Source organism: Dromaius novaehollandiae, chromosome 5, assembly GCF_036370855.1.
Source record: "Dromaius novaehollandiae isolate bDroNov1 chromosome 5, bDroNov1.hap1, whole genome shotgun sequence".
Classification (NCBI taxonomy): Eukaryota; Metazoa; Chordata; class Aves; order Casuariiformes; family Dromaiidae; genus Dromaius; species Dromaius novaehollandiae.
Window position 1 is genome coordinate 15,623,735 of NC_088102.1, and position 20,690 is coordinate 15,644,424.

The 20,690-nt window shown below is 38.5% G+C and overlaps 1 long non-coding RNA gene across 1 annotated transcript; it reads right to left on the reverse strand.

Annotated features, from left to right (window-relative positions):
* Positions 1 to 626: 626 nt before the first annotated feature.
* On the reverse strand, positions 627 to 17,118 carry LOC112989958 (uncharacterized). The gene is made up of 3 exons (XR_003260954.2): positions 16,862 to 17,118; positions 1,402 to 1,508; positions 627 to 1,004 (listed from the first exon to the last, which is right to left on the reverse strand). It is a non-coding gene; the product is annotated as an uncharacterized LOC112989958 (long non-coding RNA).
* Between the last annotated feature and the right edge of the window lie 3,572 nt (positions 17,119 to 20,690).

Sequence of the window (20,690 nt, forward strand, 5' to 3'; positions counted from 1 at the left end):
TACGTTTCTGGCGTGACAATGAATTTTGGCAACAGGCAGTGTCAACTGAGCCAATATCAGCATCCATTATTATATTCAATACCATATCTGGAAACACTGTTAGTATATATACATTATAAAATGCTCAAGCCTAATCTGCCTGTGCTTCTATATTCATGATTCACTATGCATCTAAAGATTTGATCTGTGCATCTAAAAGAATATGGAAGAAGCTGGATAGCTCAAGAAGTGTGTCTTGATGTAGAGCCACTATAAACTGATCCAGCACTGAAGGAAAGGAAATAGCATCCGATGTTGAAATTGAGAAATAATCTCAATCCTGTTAAGAAATGTCTCTGAGACCCTGTTATTGTATGTTGAATTGGTTGAATATCTCAGAAAACAGAATGTAGGATCCAAAGATCAGCCAGCTTTCTCAGTCCAAGAGGTTGCCATCCAGAACAAATCTTAAATGTTTTCAGTCAGTAGCAGTACTCTGTTACTCAGTTCCACAGACGAAGTCTGTCCATATGATGCTTCTCAGCAGCAGCAAAGTTTAACATCCTCATTTTTATTTTTGAACTATGCTGGAGGGTTATTTCCCTTCTTCTTTTTTCTTTCTTTCTTTTTTTTTTTTTTTTTTTTTTTTTCATTTAATCTCAGGCTGCCCATGTAACATACACAGCATATGCATGGCTCTTTCTTTTACATATTTTAAAAGGGCATGCTGATTTTAACAATACTTTTAAAGGAAACATTCCAGTGACTTAAAATCAAAATGGATTAATTCATTTCTGCTGTTTGTCTCTTCAAAACTTATCCTTTGAGCATTTGTATTTTGTTCTATATTAATGTGTACAGCATATATATTTATTCAATGTTATAACATTTTAAGCTGTTCAGTGAAGGTCTTTTTGACTTTAGTAAAACCACTCAACCAGTCAAAACAAATGTACGGTTTCACTTGTTTTGAATAAACATTTTTGGAAGTTCTGCTCTGTGAATGTGGAGTTCTATTTTCTGTCCTAGATTGGAACAAAAAGAAAATTTGAAGTCAGAATTCATTCTGCCATTCCCAGGAGGAAAAATGGCTATTTCTAGAAAAAAAAAAAAAAAAAAAAAAGAGGAAAGAGAGACAGAAAAAAAAAAAAAAATCACAGGGGAAATGAAACCCAAACTCTGTTGTCTTGTCATAGATAACCCATCTGCCTTTAGAGATACACTGCAGTGCCCAGCTTAATGACCCTTCACAACTAGTGCTGCTCTTAGTTTTTCATAGCCATATGCTGCTTGTCTGTTTGTCTGTCTGCGATAGTTGTAAATATTAGGTTGTTTAAAGAAGCATTTCATCCACCAACCAAGACTTTTTGCAAAACAAAAACAGAGGCTTTTAAATAGGACCTTCTGTTGGAGGTGACATACCTGAGAGATAATGAAGTGGAACGGTATCTACCCACTGAGTAATGGAATCGCTGGCCATCAGCATTATACAGAACCATTTGTGAAGAGTTCCAGCAAAGCTATTTTAACTATAGGAAAAAAAAAAGTTTACTTGACTTGTTATTAGTGAAGCTATAGCAATGGCAGCAGGGGAGAGAGTGAAGAAGCCTAAAATAAAAGATGGAGAACAGGACAAAATCTAATTAATGTAGTTTGTAGATTGGAAAGCCTAGATGTGGTTCATTTAAACATGAATATCTAATGCAAGGCTAGGCAATTCCTTATAGCACTGACTTCTAGAAAATGTGAAAAAAAGTTCATGCTTTAGTCTTGCTATTACTTTACCTTGATGATAGGAGGTTAGAATATGAATGCAATTTGAAAGATAGTACCATTTCTTTGATACATCAAAAAGCACTCTGCAGTAGACTACTACTTTAGTAGGACACTTATAGTCAAAGCTAGTATTTGACTATGCTCCTAACATCATATTACAATGACAGAAGCTCAAGATATATCAATTTAATCTTTTAGTTCAAAAAAATCTTTTAGTTCTGCTATAGCGAAGTCAAAATGGACTTTTATAGTTTTTCAGCTTGAAATTGGACAACGAACAACTTTTATAGTAAAAATGAAATGCAGAATGTGGTTGAAAGGGTAATCATATTCAGAGTTAAAAAATAAAGCACTAGCTACTTATATGGCACTATAGTTTCCTATTAGGAAGCTATGCTAACAAGAATGAGATTACACAATTAAAAATTGACTCCTCTGACTAGTAAAAGATAGTGGCTCTGTATTTATTGTTCACTTGTTTTATACTGTTTAAAGATAATGTCATCTTTGAAATTACTCCTGATTTATACTGATGAAAGTGAGAACTAGGCCCACTTCATAGATGTTAGGTTGAACACTTTGGTATATGGCTAATATAATGTAGAAATGAATGAATTTTGAGTCATCTTTGGGGTTTTTAAACTATATCAGTTTAAGCTTTTGTGTAAAATAAAAAAGTGTTCATCTGTAGAACTACAACACATAAAAAAGTTCTTACAAAGGATAGGTGTTACCAGCTACTGGTTTCATCAGACTGTAAATGAATCCATAGAGTGAGTCATGCTGTTCAGTCATGATACTCGGCAGCTAAATCTTTACTCACAAAGAGATACACAAGTGGTGTGTACACAGACTCATCACCAATGAAATGTTTAACAGGTTTGCCTGACTTTAAAGAATTTCCAAGTCAAGATACAGTCTCATTCAAGATTCAATTATGTAATTTAAATGACTGGCCTTAAAGATCAGAAATAACCCATTGTAGATGAGGAAGGTAATTCTCTGCACACATATGGCCTTTTTTCTAAGTGACATAACTGCATGTAAAGACACAAGGTATGAAATGTTCTAACTGCAGAGAACGGCATGTTTTCCTGTCAAATACTTCACTTTGAGGATTCTTGTTGCTCAATTCTTATTATATTTGTTGTGTTTGATTGGGAACCCTTGTTCCAGGAAGAAAACTGCCTTTCAACATCTTCCTCCTTGGATCTATTGGAATCACGTAACAGTGATAACAGTGACCAAAAAAAATCCCAAGCCCCAGCTACTCACAAATCTGTATAACTTCTCACTTTTCCTTTCTTGTCATGGCTGCAATAATGAATTTCTGTAGAATATTGTGGAAGTAAACTATCCAACTCTTTGGTTTGCTTAAGAGGTAGTTTGTGGTCAGGTACCAAACAGACGTGTCAAATTACCTAACTTTAATTTCAAGTAATTGGTGAACAGAATTACCCCTGGGATTGAGAGAATTATAAACAATGCAGCCCCTGGTACTTTTCCCCCCTCTGGATAGAGCCAAGTGGAAATTGCTGCTAGTGGGTATGTTACAGCTGCTCGTGACAGTCTGAGGAGGTGAATATTTGCAAATAATAGTTCACTTGACCCTCACCGCTTGCCAATGAAAGAAGAACTATCTGAAGTACTTTCTTGAGGTTTTGGTAAGCCTTATCCTTCTTTCTGATTTCTGTGATAACCGTTTAAGTCTTGGTAATCATTTAAGACCATTTCTTCTGAATAAGCTTCAATATGCACAGAATTATCCTGTCAGTCTAGAGCTGACGTCAGAAAGTTACTCTTTATTTAATGTTATGTCTACAAAAGAAACATAAGATGTATATTAACTAGGCAGAAGAAGAAGGAAAAATGTGTCTGATATTCCCTGTATGAATTCTGTTGATCCTAGTTGCTATGAAGGGGGTAGTGAGAAGGATTCCTTGGGTTTGTCACTTCCCAGAAGACTTTCTGAGAATGGCCAGCACCGATGAAGATGTTTCTGTTGTCAAGTACAAGGGGCCTGATTCTCATGCCGTTATACCACTGTACTCCCTGACTTGAACAGGTTTAATTTTTTTCATTGTAGGAAATGTCAACACATTCTTTTCATGGCATTCTGCTTTGGATTCTCCAAGTCAAAATGTGTATCATTCAAATCAATCTGAGATAAATTTACCTGAGCTCAAGTGGTCCATTTCAGGCTTGACTGGCACCAAGTAGGAACCCAGCACATCTGTCAAATCTTTTCTTAACATAAACTAGCCAGATTACTTTGGATATGTCCCTCTTTGTATCTCATGCATTGCTCTCTTTCCTCAGTTACTGTGATCACTGCTGAGACTGATGAGATTTTGCTGCATTTAAACCAAACTGAACATCCACCGGGCCACCTGACTTATGAAATACCTTAAGGGACTTTATGCAACAGTCTCTTGACCACAGAATTAACCACTATTTGCTGAGCGCCTCGGTTAGGTGCACACGCAGAAGCAGTGACGAAGAGGATGAGGAATGATGACCATGCAATTTTAAAAGTCGCTGTGTAAAAAGTTAATCTAGCTGTATTGGTATGGCTTTCACACTTAACCACACGCACATGCTATCTTCAAACCCTCAAACTGAAAAACTTAAAAAACATTATGCAGACATGCAAGCAAAAACAATCTGTTAAGAAGTCAGGCAGCACCAGTTAGAGCATTGTAACCATCAGGCCAGGCAGCCCGTGGTAGAATACGGCGGGGCTGAAGGCCTCATCTCCATGGTCTGAATTGCAGTCCTGAGGATTACAGGAGAAAAAACAATGTGGTCCACTTGAGTTAAGAAAGACCCTCAGCTTCTTAGTATGTTATTGACAAACGAATCAGCTGGCCAAAATTTGTAGATCCTGATTTTGTGGAATAGCTAACTATGATGGTGCTCAAAAGAAAAGAAAACATTTAGGAAGAGCATGTTGTTAAATAGACTCTACTTACTATTACTGTGTGTTTTAGACAGTGAATTGCTATTGTTTGTAAGATGAAACAAACTCCTGTGGGGGAAAAGAAGGTTTTATTTTTATGTTCTATGTCTCTTTTCAAAGCTATTGTTAAGGGATGGAGGCAACCAAGAACCATACTGTGAGGTATTGTGTGGCTGTGCTGTAAAATAAAAATTGAATTTGAATTCTTATAATACAAGAGATGAAAGGCATTACTGTGTTGATTTCTACATCAACTCCTGTAGTAATGAACAGTGGCAGTCCAGGCCCACTCACCAAACAAAGAAGTAGGTTTGCATGATGAAGTGCTTCTTTCAAGAGAAAGAAAAATCAGATATGAGATTTTTTACTTTCTGGTGCCATAAGACATTTGGTATCTTACTAGTTCAGCAGGTTTTACTCTCAGGTGCTTGCCAGAGCTTGTACATTGACCCCATTTTGTTTGGTAACTGCTTATGATTTAATCTGGGATTGGTCTGTTTTATTTGCAATTGGTCTCTCTTTTCTTCCGTTTAGAGTGCTATCCATAATTATGCATTTCTGTGAGTGTGTGTATGTGTGTGTGTTAATGCTTTATTTACACATAGCTATATATTTCAAGCACAGAACTCCATCTCCATCCAGATAGCAACGTTGTTTGTGTTATTTATGGGAGCGTCTCGTAAGAAAAATCAAAAATATCCCACGGTCAACTTTTATAGGCTTCAGAATACATATGAGAGGCCAGGACTCAACTCTTGGGCTTGCACATATCTTTTTATCCCAGCTGAGATCAACGGCAGATAGAGGTTTGGCCGCAGGTGTTTAAAGCCTTTCCTTCCTTTCTAACTACAGTTTGTCTTCTCGGGCCCAAACTGTTTCAAGCTCATCAGCTTTTAAGTGTGGGAACCTGAATGAACAACTGACAGAAGCCCTGCGTGCTCATGGGAAGCTGCTGCTGCTGCTGCTGCTGCTGCTGCTGCTGCTGCTGCTGCTTTTAGCATCTCCTGGTGCCATTTGCACCACAGTCCTGCTTCCTGCTCACGATACTCAGCAGCAGCAGCATGAGTCCACCGCCCGTGCTGCCGACTCCTTTGCCTGCCGAAAGCACTCGGCAGTTGCACGGCAGCGTTCGAGCCGAAGCTTCTCCACTTTCTTTCTCAGCTGCTGAAACCTCTCTTTGGAACATTTATTTATTTGATTTGTTCCTTTGTTTATTTATTACTCAGTTGCCTATGCCCACCTGGAGGAGATGAATCTCATTCTCTGAGATTTTCAGACTTTTAGGAAGTCACAAGGCAGGAGGTTTTGCAAGCTTTTTGTTTTTTTTCTGATTTATTTCACTTTTAATATCTAACCAAAAATTCTCCTGTATATAATCATAGTGCCAATGACACGTTTGCTTTAAGCACCATTCATGTTTGTAGAACAGCTTCAGACTGAGTGGAGGATTTTCAGTTTTCTTTGTTATTTCTTCCACTTTCTTGGTAATACCGAAGTAGTGTCACTAACATGTTTTGGTTCTTCTTTTCATACTCCCTGCACTGACAAATCAAGCACCCCAAAATTGTATAATGCCCCTGAAAAATGAGGCTGTCTTAAAAAATAAGAGAGATTTATTTGTTTACAACTTTTTTTGAGTTCTTAGAGTTTATTCTGACCACATTTTCAGGTTTTACTTATGCAATGCATGCTAGAAACATTTTATTTTATAGTGAGAGCTAAAATTCTTGTGAAATCAGTTGAATCCAAGAGTTATGAATTTAGAACAATAAAAAACTATGATAAAATCCTGACAACTGTCAGCATGTCTTCCAGGTTAATAAGCACAATTTTTGCATCAAGACACATTAAAAAAAAAAAAAAGGACAATCCATTTTATATCATATATTCAGCATTGCCATTTGACAAAAAGCTCAGTAAGGTTTCTTTGTAGCCTAGTACTTCTAATTTTTAATTAACTTTGCAAATTCAGTTTTAGTTTAATCCAGTCTTCTAGTTAGCCCCAGTCTCATAGTTTATAGAGGAGTTCTGGCAGTGGATATGTTTTCTGATGTCCCCAGATCTGGTCATTCTGACTGGATTTGTGATTTCTATATTTTCCTATGACTCGTTTCTCATGAGGTTTACAGTGCTACACTTTCAGTGAGAAAATATCTTTTTCTCCTCCTCCATTCTGCCCATTCGTAAGGTTAGGAAGAAAGCTTGGAGTGTTAAATAAAACTTCTGGTAGCCACAAGTGTGATGTTCAGAATGTCACCCTAGACCTGAGGCTCAGAGACTAGCATACTAAGATGTCCACAGTAGTGTTTCTAGTCTGTTACCATTAACAGAGGTGTTTATGTGGTGTAAACACGGACATGTCCTCTGAGTCCCACCAAGTTAATGCAGAACATAAGGAGCTAATAGAGAGCATAAATTTTGACCCTAGCAGAAAACTAAATCATAATGTTATTTCTTTGCAGAGGTATAACACAATGTCTTTTTCTGCTCTTACAGTCAGGAAGACAACATTATGACCTTGCTGGGCCATGTTTAGTCATGGATATTTTAGAAAAGGTTTTATTTTCCTTCTGTAGGGGCCTTTTCTAATTACCAGAGAACACAAACTCTGCCCTGCCTTAGGAATATTTAATGTTTCAGCTTGGAAAGCAACTTAAAGGAGAACTCCTTTAATGGAAAAATCATGTTGGACAATGACAAAGAAAAAAGATTCTCACAAAGCACAATAAAGCCAGGGCATGAAGAAAGACAGCAACGTGGAAATATTGAGACTCACGTGATGCCAAATTACTAGCCACTCTCCTCTGCCTGTTCAGCTAGAGACCAGTCTCCTGGCTCTCCATTGGAGGTACCAGAATTAACCTATATACAGCTCACCCCTCTGAAATACAGTGGTTGAATCAAGTATGACTAGGCACGCAGAGTGTGTAGTAAATTGAAGAGTCAAAAAAATTAAGAAGTAAAAAAAAAAAAATCTTGACATATCACTAGGGAGAGAAAAACTCTCAACAATATAGCTATACTCCGCACATGGAAACCTCACCTTCAATGTATCTTTATAGGCTATATGGTGTATATTATTTACATCTGATCATTTAGTTTAGTAAAACAAAAAAGCACCATCTGCCCAACCACACTTTCCTTCCAGGAAATTGAAATGAGAACGGATGTTGTCTTTCATGCTTATTTTCATTCTTTTTCATGTTTAACTCTTAGTACAGTCAGTATATGCTCAAAAAGAAATGTAAACCAACATATTCCTTAGCCACTATTTCCCATCGTACATAAGAAGGGGGGGGGGGGGGGAAGGAAAAAGACAAGCATAGAAACATCAAAAAAATCCAACCTGAAATAGACATCTATGCACAATTATTACAATTAAGACATGGGGACACTCATTGTCTATGCTCCTTGGCAGTTGTTTCTTCCTATAAGGTGTATAAACAACCAGATAGAAAACAACAGCACAGGACTATAGTCAATTAAAGTCATCACTCCCAAGAATAGGATTCCTCCTCCAACTTTGAGATTTCTGAAGCATTAGAGGTAACAGTAAGCCCCATCTTTTGTTCTGTCCTCCAAATAAGCAAGGTTGTGGGCCTATGTACTTAGGCGTATGTGTCAGAAGGGTGAAGAAGAAAGGCTTCCAGTTATATTTTGATGTACAGGCACGGTGGCTTGGTTACGTGGAGTGAGCTGTTGCAGCAGATAGAATTTTTACTGCAGTTCTCACAGAAAATTCTGCAACATCTGCCTGTCCTTTTTTTTTTTTTTTTTTTTTTTTTTAATGCCTGTATTCCTTGTGTAGTTAAAATTAAGGAGCAATGTGCCCATCAGGCATAAATAGTCAGGCTGCAGTCATATTCTCCAGGGAATACTGTTCTTCCCATACTCATTTTGTAGAATGTGTCTGTATATATGCAGTTTAACCCTCTTGTTTGTCTATGAGGTAAGGAAGGAGGATAATGAATTGCCTCTACACTCCTCGCCATCCTGAGGTAGCCAGAAACTGCTTTTGGCACTCAGTTTAAATGAGGATGGCCACAGATCTGCTCAAACCTACGCAATAATTTCAGCTTACTCATTATGAGCTGCTCCACTGACTCACTAGCTGGCACACTTCATCTTTAATTGTGCCTCTTCACATGTTGGACGTGACCCCTTCTTCACTTCAACGTTCAAATGTTGATGTTTCCACCTCTACGTGCCTACGTATTATGTACACCTCCTAGTGGCTGTGGAACGGGAAGCCAGAAATGGCTCAGAAAAACTGTACAGGGTGTGCACAGAGTGAATGACAGCTGTGAATTGGACATCTCCTTCCCCATGTCCTTCTGGATCATACACTTTTTCTTATGCAGTCTAATATGTGATAGATGATGTCTGAGTTACCATCACAGTGTTTTCAGGGATTAGTTTAAACCCTGAAAACAACCAACTACTAATTTGAGGTTTTCTCGAGAATTCTAATTGCAGTCCCAAAAGGTTTTGCACCAAAACCAAAAATTTCTTCTGGTAGCTGGAAGAAAGGGCATGTTTAAGGAGATGGTCCACTGGGTAGCCTGGCCTGTGGAAGCTTGGTTTCAGTTCCTGCTGTCACAGTCATCCTGTTTAACCCCAGACATTCCTCTGAGATTTTTTTTTGCATAAAGTGGTGCAATACAGGCCCTGAAGAAAAATCTGAACAAACCAAAAAGCAAAATATATTACCACAGGCACAAGCCCATGCATCAGAGCTTTACTGCTTTTAATACCCATGCCAGACATGGTCTCAGCCTCTCTCGCCAAAATCCTAAAATATTTGAATCAAATTAGGTGCCTAAGTACTTCTGAGATTTAGGCTTCTAGGCCTTTATTTCCCATGTCTAAAATACAGACAATAGATGTTCTTGCTTACCCATATGGCCTAAGGATACTCATTAATCACACTAAGACTGTGAGGTGTTCAGCTACCCTAAATAGCAGAACTGCATGAGTTCCATGATGGTGGTTACCTAGGGGATATATGGATCAACACATCCCTGCTTTATTCTTCAGTTCCTTGGGGAACTGGAGATCCTTTCTGCTGATCAGCACCCCCAAATTTTACTGCCATCTGGGCCAGCTCCTAAACCACAAGCTGAACATAGCTACAGGAGCGGTAAAAGCTGTATCTTCTAATTGCTGACTTCTCCCTCCTCTCTTTGCCATCAGCGTATAAAGTCTCTGCTCTTTGAATTATCAATTAATAGGCTTTCAAATGCCCTTTTGGAAATTTTAACATTTTTATTTTTAATTAGAGCAGGGCAAAACAAAAAGCCTGCAAAGCTACCTACTTTGATGCTGCTCTTTAGCTCAATAATAAACAACTCTGCTCATTTAAATCAATTTTATGTAAAAACAACAACAACAAAAGGCTGAGTGCTTTGCATGCAGAGGTTCTTCTTCGTGGAGAAAGAGTACACCAGAGAAGCGCAGGGAATGGGACTGCCTATCTAATTGGGATGTACCACTGTACTGAGAATTGCTCAGCTCTATGGTACGGACCCTAAGCTGCTAACAAATATCCTTCTTTAGCTACAAGACTGTGCATTTGGAGTAAAGAAGATCACAACTCCATCTGTACTGTTGCTGTGATGTACTGAGTGGGAGTTGTGTACAGGACAGTGAGAACTGTGAAGTTCGAAAGTGGCCATGGATTTATTATAGAGAGAACGCTCGAGCTGTTCAGTGTGGGGTTTTTTTATTTTTTTGAAAAGCTATCTTGAATGAAGCTTTTCAAGTTTTTGATGTGTTCAGTTAACTGTCTGAAAAATTCTTTTCCGTTTTCATCACCCTTTCTTCTTCTAGCTGCTAAGCAGAATTACAAAAGCCAAAATACCATGAAATATGGCTTTTTAATGACATTTCTAACTAGAATGGGAAAACAAAATCTTATGAGCAGGACTAATAACATGCCAGTATCCCAAATTCAGTTGGTACCTTTGCTCATTCAAACTCTGAACTCTTCCTTTTGAAGGTTTACTAGCACTAATCCTATGACTCTAACAGCAAGGATAGACCCTAAAGAAATTCCAGGTTCAGACACCATCAGCCATAGAGACAGTCTGACATTCCTGAGCTGAATTTTCTGGATCTTTCTAATGGAGAGAATCAGAGATTCAAAATCATTCTGAACTTTGATATGGATGTGGATCTGGTCCCAGCATGATTTGCAGCTCCTTGTGTAAGGGCAGACATAAGAAAGCACTACTGGGCCAGACCAGCACTCTGTCCAGCCCAGTGCTCTGTCCCCAACGGTAGCAACAGGGGATGTTTTTTGGGAAATCAGATAAACCTGTCCGCTTCCTGCAATCCTATCCACAATTACTGGATTAGGGATGTTAGAGGGTACAACTCCATTTAATCCTTTCAGCATCCATTTATGGACCTGTTGTCTGTGATAAAACAGCCAGATTTAAAGCCCTTTAAAAAATGAAGTCCTCTAGGGGAAACACTGACAAGCTCTTTTTGACCGCTAGCACTGTTGGGTGCTGCTTTAATAAAGGGACTCCAGCCGCATCGTGAAGCAAGAGCAATGCATGCCTGCAGTATCACTGACATGTGAATGAGCTGTCCCAGTACTGCAGAGTCTGCTCTTTGCTGTACACAGAGACACATCAATACTGAATATAGTGTGTTAGCAAAACAGAATGGAAATCTTTTAGGTGAAGAATGACTTCCCTGATTGCTTTGCTCTACCAGAATGGGGTGTGTTTTCAGGCATTCTGATAAATGTGTGCTATTTTTCAGCCATTCAGTGTGAAGTGCTGTAGGTTTCATAAAAACTTTTATTGCTCACCACAGGCATGGAAGGATTGATTACATTGTTTGGGGATTTCCTAACTTCTGAGACTGCCTTTTTATCCATCCTTAATACAGTGTATGGGGGGAACAAGATGGTACAGTGCTACTCAGTAGCCTGTTCTGTACCTTTGTATTTTTAAGATCGGCCCATCAGATTTGCAGCAGTGTAGCCAACAGTCTGCTTCATCCACAATAACTTCTTAACATCTCAGGTGCCTGAGGGCAGCTGTGTTGTTAGTGATGAGTATGATGGTGTCCTGCTACAACTGTGGGGAATACGGGGAAATCTGCAGACAGATTTTAAGGGTTATTTTATGTTATTACTTTTGCTTTTGTCTAGCTGTGACCATCATGGAAAAGGAAGCAAAAACTTGACATAAGGAATGGTGTGCTATGGATATCTGAAATGAGTAAGCAAATTTTGGTGCACCTATACTGAAATCTCCTTAATGACCGAGGGAGTCAAGGGCAGATAGTATCTTTTTTGAGGCAATCAGCAAAATATGATTGGGTGGGAGCCACTCCAAGTGGGGTAAATTCATGCTGAGCCATGACAATTCACTCTTAGTGAATCTGTAAAATACCTCAGAGTTTCTGGACCAGTTGCCAGAGATATCACCTCTCTCCAGTTCTGACTCAGTGAACTAATCTTGTTTTGCCCATTCCTGAGTAGGCCTTTCACTACTTGGGACCTCTGGTTTCCTAGAATTCAGTTTTACCAGTTTTCAGGTCACACATAGGGCTGGGCATTTTGTTTTCTTTATTAGTTAGTTGATGAGCCCTTACCTATGGGGGCAAATATCAAAAAAAAAAAAAAAAAAAAAAAAGGTTTTAGCCTAATATAAATCTCTTATAATTTTTACAAGGACTGGTTATAACACTTGTAAAGCCACCGACCTGGATTTCAACTACCTTGCAAATTGAGGCTCCTCAAATTCTCCTTAGTTTCATGTGTGATTCTTGTCACCTGTATTTGTGAGCTACTTGGATCCCTATTCTATTCTTGATTGCTGGACAAAAATCAGGAACGTCTCCATTACAATGAATGCTGCTTTCATTGGTAAAAATCTAGCAAGAGAAGACTGGCGCCCCAGACATTACGAACAATATAGGCTTTCAGTAAATAAATAATTCAATTCAATTAAAACAAATGCCTGCCCTGATGCACCATAGTTTCTATTTTCTTTAATAAGCATCCTTGGGAGGTGTTTATGGGAAGCGATCCTCGATGAAAACTTCAAGGAAGGTTCTGTAAGACAGCAAAAGTTGTGGTGCTGTTCTTACTTTCCTGACAGAGGAGAGTGGTGTAAAGGTTAAAGAGGACTCCAACCCAGAATAAGCCTGCAGAGTCCATGTTGTGTATGGAAATGTAGGTTTGGAATGGCTTTATGCAGGCATCTCCTACACGGATCCTCCGCCAGGTATTCTTGGTGGCCAAAGGTCTGTGCTGACCAAGAGGGAGTGGGCAAAGAACTAGAACAAGCAGCCAGGGAATGAAGTAAATCCTCTGCTACGCACCTACTGGTGCCCGAAATCCTGTGCAAAGATGTAGATACACTAATGCTGCTCATGTGCCTTAGCTAGCTCTGTGCACTTCCCAAGTCCAGCCAGGGAAGCTACAAGCACAGCCCAGCAGACAACAGGCCATGCCAACTGGCCTTGCAGCCGTCCAGTTAAGTCCCTGAGCCTCGTGTTTCCTACTGGCCAGTTGTCTCTGGAGGTTTAGAGACAGCCTTTACGCACAGACACAGGGATAGAGCTTAGGTTCTGTCTACTGGCCTAGCAATATGATTTTTCTCCTGTATTCCTGGCATCTTTATCTCCTTCAAATCAAATCCTATACCCCTAACTCAATCCAAAAAGCAGGGGGAGAATGTGACTCAACAGACTTGCATTAAAACCACTGGGGGAGGTTCACCATTCTGTTTTTCTGCCTGAATATATATGTGGGAGGGTAACAATGTGTTGAGAAGTGAGAACATTTAGGGACAGAATCTTCCCAAGAGTGAATGCTCACACTGCCTACCAAAGTGACTTGAGGGCAGAATCTGGCCCTTAAATATTATCAGACATCTGGGCAAATAAAACCAGTTTAGCTCCTGTCTGCCTTTGTTTTTCCTGCTCAGAAAGTGCTCAGGGTAAGATGTTAGTTTTTGCAAGTAAAACCCACGTGAGTGATCAGATCCTTTCCCCTCCCTTCGTTTTGGGGAGAGATTTATGGTCTCACCTGAAACTAGCCATCAACTCAAACTGAAATTCACACTATGCAAACTAGAAATGGAGCCTCAAAACTCAGATCTGGATCCAGATTTCAAATGGTGAGACTAGGGATAGGGTAACAAACCACCTAATCCAAACCCGCATAAATCCAGTCTCCCCCCAGTTTTTTTTAAAGCTCACCAATGCAGCACATTACTTTCAGCTTACAGAAATGACCCTTGGTCATTTTTCATGAAAGATCAATTTAACTTTGTCCCATGACCTCATTGCACATTTTCTCACAAAGGTATATGATCCTCTCTCTACAGAAAGTCTTCATAAAAACCCTAAAGGAAGTAGTTCTTATATATGTACAATATGCACTGTGCCACAGCCAGCAAGAGGGTGAAAGAAGAGACAAAGAAAGCAGAAATAGAGAAACTGGTGCAATTTGCCAGGGTTGCCAAGTGCTTTTCATTTACATAGATGACTTAATGATGATTGTATGATATTTAAAATTACTGCCACCCACCAGAGATGCATTAAAACTTTTATCAATATGTCTCTTTTACTATCTATTTGACTGTAAAAATGCAAAGATCATTGGGAAAAAAATAGCTTTATGCCAGTCACCAAAAAACAACTCTGTGACCTTTCTAGATTAAAAAAAAAACCAACAAAAAACTGTACTAGTGTCAACAAGACTTAAATTTACATGAACAAATAAATTGTTTCACACAATAGAAATAAGTAATAAACTAGGACGAGAACTGTGACCAGTCTGGGACCTCTTAAAGACCCCTCTGGACCTGGCAGAAGCCTATTTTTTCTATCTCTGGGAGAACCCCCCACGCTGGTCTAATTACCTTTTTAAATTCATATCTAGAACCACAGGCTGCCTCCTGGGATTAAGCACAGTATGATTCGCAAATTGAAAATAAGATAGCTGTTAGGAATATATACTTGCCTCTATGATTACAGCAACAAACAATGGCAAAACATTAATTTACATCTATTATAATGGCGAAACAAAGCCCAGGATTTTCGTCATGTTATGGGGAAGAGATAAATTTGCAAAGGTGAGACTCTAAAAGCTGTAGGTTTTAATGAGGGAGATTCTCTGCAGAATAGGTAACTGGCAGAATGACATCAACTGAAAGTTATGGGGATTCAGTATATCATTAAGTTTATTTACCATAAAATGGATTGAGGGCTTTTCTTAATAGTAAAACTATTCATAAAGAGACAGAGTTTATATATATATATGTGGGGTGGAAAGCATTTGTGTGGGGTGAAACAGTGCAGAGCGGTTGCAACAGCAATCCAGTCATGCCTGGGTCTAGGATTTTTAAAGGTGCTTTATCTGGTAGAAATGAATACAGCATTTACAAATTGAAAATAACTCTGTAAACTCAGATAAGATTGTCTTGGTAATATTTTACCAAGGAAGCAGCTCACCACTGCTTACTTTCAATTAGCCATCTAAATCATAGCCTATACAAAAAGCAATCTCTGCTGCCTTGTAATAAAAAAAAAAAAAAAAAAAAAAAAAAAAGTTAGACTAGTTCCTAAGAGTTTTGATTCATGTTGCTGAATATGGAAGATCTGTAATCTTCTCCTTGGAGTCTATAGTCTAATGTAACTGCTTGAAAGTATTTTCCTTCTGCTGCTGGCAAAGATATTTTTTTCTGAAATGAATGGTGATTCATTATAGATAACCTTTCCCGATTAATTTTGTTTTGACTTTAACTTTGGAATAAGAATATAAGCAGTAAAGTACGTTCTCCCCAGATAGTGAGCTGCTGTTATTTTTGGACTGTTTTGTACTTGATATAAAGAGAAACCTAAATTTAGAAGTAAAAAAAAAAAACTTGATTGTCATCAAAAGTTTTAGCTGTTAGATAAAAAGTGGCATTTTATTATTATTACTTGTGTGTGATGAATAATAAATAAGCAAGTTCCTTGGAATCAGTATTCAGCTTCTCTGGCTTCTGTCTACATGATCCACAGGACTAACACCCTTGGAGGACTGATTGGTCAAGCTGAAGGAGTTTAATTTATATCTACATATTTCTAGTGAGCCAGAGGTAACAGTCATAAACCGCAAGAGACAAAGCATTAAGACACAGGACATAGCTGTGGCAGTGACTGGTATTTGTAAGGGTCAGAATGAAATTGTGAACAATGTTCAGGTCGTTTTGATAATTTCAGTAATAACTTTGTCTGTCAGTCAAAGCTTCCCTTCCTTCTCTCTTCCTGTATTTTTCTTTGGTTCTGTTTATTTTTGCCCAGTTCTTCAATTTCTATTGTAGGCTTTTTCTCTTTTCTGTTGACCTGACCTTACTGGCTGAATGTCACTGGCTGTGACTGGAACCTGTCCCCTGTTATGTATGTTGTTGTTGTTTAATTCTGGTTTTTGTTTGTTTAAAGACAGGGAGGATGTCCAGATCACTTGGTACATCCAAATTACCAGCAAAGATCCACTGGCATCACGAGCAAGAAGAAATTTTCTTTCAAAGAAATATTAAAAGTGAAGCGCGTGCTTTTACAACATATTTTCAATATGGTGCATACAAAGCTGAATGCTATCAGATAAACCTGAGCGATTTTTCTTGCCTTCACAAAAGGGTGAATGGTGCGTGCACCTCTCTGTAGGCAGTTAGCCCCAGGCAGGAAAGGAGTTTTTCACCCTCCATCATTCACTGTTGCTCAACAGTGATTTACTCATCTAAGCACATGCCTAGTGTTTTAAAGCTGTTGAAGAGTCCCGCTGAAGTCAAGGGGGATGATGTATGCTGGGATTACTCCATGCTGGAAAGTCAGGTTGATGTTTCATTGCCTTGCTGAAGGAGGACCTAAATATTAAGAGCAATTTGATGATCAGTTCAGTTACTTAGGGGAAGGATGTGCCTATATTCCTTTTCAATGTTTAAAGGCAATATTTTATTTTGTTTTGCTTTATTTTTGCCCTAAAGATTCATAATTTACAGGAATGAATGGTAGATTTTAGCCTTAAACAAAAATAAAATTTACATAAATCTTCAGATAGGAATGAAAAAAGTAGCCCACGTCTACAAAAAGATATTCCACCCCAAACGTGGATTCTCTAGGATTCCAGCCTACCTGGCATCATTTTGGTGCATGCCTTCACTGAAGCTCCATCTACAGCTGCAGATGAACCCATTGCTCAGTCTATTTTGGTAACTTTTCCTCCTGAAAAGAAGCTGGAACAGATGAAAAGTTTCTGTGAAAGCTGCTGGTGCAGGCTGCAAAGTTTGGCTCATGAGCACTGGCCATTTGCAGCAGGTGTCATTGATTGCAGCGAGCATCAGGAAAGAGTCAGATAATGCAGTGCAGGCAGGCTGCAGGGTTCTCATCCTAGCATATGAGAACAGCTACTTGCTTACTCTGTTGCTTATATGGTGCACAGGAGCACTTTATAAAATCAGAGACAGGCAGGGGGAGCACCTATAAAAATGTAGTAACAATTTATTTTATAAAGTCTTCTTTTTTTTTTTTTTTTTTTTTTTTTTTTTTTTTTTAATGCCATGAAAACCAGCAGCCTATGGGCTGCTGTCAATATCACACTGCAGATGCATGGAGAAAAAATGTTCACTTATATGATTCACAGAGCTAATTCCTGAAAAAAAGCTGTTTTGAAAGTGGAAGGAACTAGGACTGCTGAGTTGACCCAGGCTATTGTATTGTTAGTATTTTCACTTATCACTGATGCTGATTTCAGCTGCCCTTTTACTTTGGGCTGTATAATTTTTTAAAGAACAGTTACTCACATTGCAGTGAAGTAGAAGTAGAATATTCTACATATGCAGTAAGTTGAGCTTTAGCACAGCCATCCAGCTGTGATCTTCCTGTACCTGAGCAAATTCTCAACAAAGTCCCATGTGCCCCTGTCTTTGTATGTATATGTATATATGGACAGATTTGTACCAACTCTGTATTGTTACACTTGACTTACTCTTTTTTTTAATTATGTAAAAAAATCACATTAAGCTGAATCTAATTACTGCAATGTATATTAGAAGCAGGGCACCATCAAAATTTTATTTAAATTAATCAGGTTTTGATTTAAGATATTAAATTCAAATTAATCATGTAAAAATGGAAATGATCCTTGACGTGCTTCCAGCTGTGACTTCAGTCTGTTTTCTCGTGTGTGTCACTTTCGGGATGTCTTGGGGGGAACATTACGAAAATTCACGCCGGTGCTATTTCAATTAGAGTTATTTAGCAGGACAGATGTAAAGAATACGGTATAATTAAGAAAGAGCTGATGACACGGCTACAGATTTTCAGGATCAAAAAAAAGAACTGTTAGTGAAAATTGACTACTGGTCATGTAGTCCAAGTTCAAATATGCTGGGGTTAAGCACTCATTAATGATGGAACGAGATCTTTAGATAGACCATTGGACTCTTTCTCTGGAGCAATCTGCAGAATTCTGCCCTGGAAATAACTTTGAAGCTTCATTAACAAGCAGATGATACCTGCTAATATAATTTTAAAATTATTTAAATAATTTTCCTCCCTCTAGTGCCTAATCTTTTCTGGCTAGCTAACTTCAAAGGCCTTCAGAAAAACCTGGAAGTGCCATATAAATACACATATAAATGTGCGTGCGCACACACACACACACACACAGAGATAGGTATATACATACACTCAAAGCATTGTTAAATTCATGATGAATACGACCTGCCAGGAGTATTGTAATTTCTTCTAGCACTGTTTGAGCAGAATTAGAGTCTGTATTACCTGCACGCTTCCTGACAGAAACCAATGAAGAGGATGGGGGCTTTCCCACACAGAGGCGTGCCTTAGTATTTATTTATAACTCTTTATACCATCAGTATTTCCACTGTGAAACATGCACTGCACATCTTTTCTTTACTATAACCATAGGGTGACACCAACATTTTTTGGGGGAAATATGCTGCAATACTATACAATGTCAACTTTGGAAACTATTTTTACAAATTCTTTTACCTGAAATTAAATTTCCCAGGTAAGGCTCTCAGACTTTCCAACATGAAAAAAGATCAGAGAGACCATAATCCTTTCCTTCTTCTTTTCCTAAGTCTCCTGAAAATGTGTATTTAAACATACTTCCTATGGTTGCTATCCAGGGCTCTCAGTATCTGTTCCCCTCCTACTGAGTAACAGTAAAAGCCAAGTTAAATTTAAAAAATGCACAGTACATTCTGTACACTCATAATTATAGATTAAATATTGATCTCCATGGTAGTTTCTGCATGTCACTTGCAATCTTTCTCTTTCCTCAATTATGTCCCATTGTCATTTCCTTCTGCAAAGCACCACCTGACTCAAAATGCTTTCTGCAACCAAATTTTTTTTCACTAAAAACAATGCCAGTGACTGACAACAAAATAATTATAATACCTAGTTCTGTATATTTTCCAACATTTCTCAAGAGTCAATCCTTAAGTCATAGCATCTTTGACCCAAAAGTCTCTTTATTTGCTTGTTCAGGGATGCCATACACTTTAGCAAGCAGAAACAGCTAAAGAAAGAGCAACGCACCAGACTAAGCATGTCTGGCTATCTAGAGTGGATAAAAATGAAATAGCATATTCTGCTTGCCACAGCTTACCTATTATATAGATTTCAAGGCAGGAAACTGTCTGCAAAACAGATATACAATGAGCATAAACTTTTTGTTATTAAGGTAGCTGATCATATTGTTGGTACAGTTGTAGGAATAATATGATTCATTGATGGTTTCTACTTCCCACTCATAAGAGATAAACCTAGATAATGATTATTCTTTAATAGTATTTAAAGATATTTTTAAAACAAACTGTGGGGGAGTTTAACATAATAATGGTTTCAGTTTTTCAGGAAACACATTTTGGGGAAGTGTATGACTCTTTTAATATTAAAAATGACTCCTCATAAGTAACATGACTGTAATAAGACTAATCTGTGAAAGAGGATGTGATAAAAATACGTTCAATTTATATATTTGTCCTTTTTAAAATTTATTTTTTCTTTTGGCATAACAGCTGGAAAGAACAATTTTCTTTCCGTGGGCTAGGCTGTTTCCTGGATGACTGAAATACATTTTCCCATGGGAGATACCCAAGTTCAGTTCCCATCTGGGTGTCTTTCTCCTCCTGTTTCCTTTCTCTCTCCACCTCCCCTCCTCCAGGACCACAGCATATTGATAATGAATTGTGGGTTTCCAGTGATTTTAATCACAGCGATTCCAACATTTAGTAAATCCAAATTTTAGTAATTCCAACTCCATACACTCCTAAGAGATTATACCAAACATAACATTGCTCTGTGTGGAGTATAGATTAGCCCAAAGATGTTTGTTCACCTATTTCTCAGTTCTTCATCTACATCTGTGTGGCTGGGTTCCCATAACCACAGGGACTCGTTTGCAGGAGGAGGGCACAGGTAGCGCAGACTGGCTTCTCTGGTCAATTAGGAAGTCGGTTTGATGATCCTAGGAAAGAAATCTCAGACTCCTGTCAAGTCCCTGAGGGGAAGACAGTTGGGACTGGGAGCACAGAAGTGGTATAAGATGAGCACTGGAGAAATTCTTAGGGCAGTAGAGCCTCACTCCCTAGGAGAGGAGCTTGTTCTTGTCCATATGGTAAATACAGTTTCCTCACTGATGCCCCTGCAGTCACTGAGGCATTAAACTCTTGGCATTTGTCATGCAAATATTATGCACTGACAGCAAAGGGGGAGGGAAGAGCCAAAATTGTGAGGGTGTTGTTTTTCAGTAAGGTAGTAGGTGAAACCCTGGACTCAGACTTCATCTGACATCCCTCAATCCATGGATCTTTTGTACATATCTGGGGCTATTACATGCCATTTGCGTAACTTTTCTCAGTTCCCTATATGTAGAGTAGTAGTTATAGGAGGAATATTCCTTTTCTGTTTTCCCACTTGTCTCTTTCCC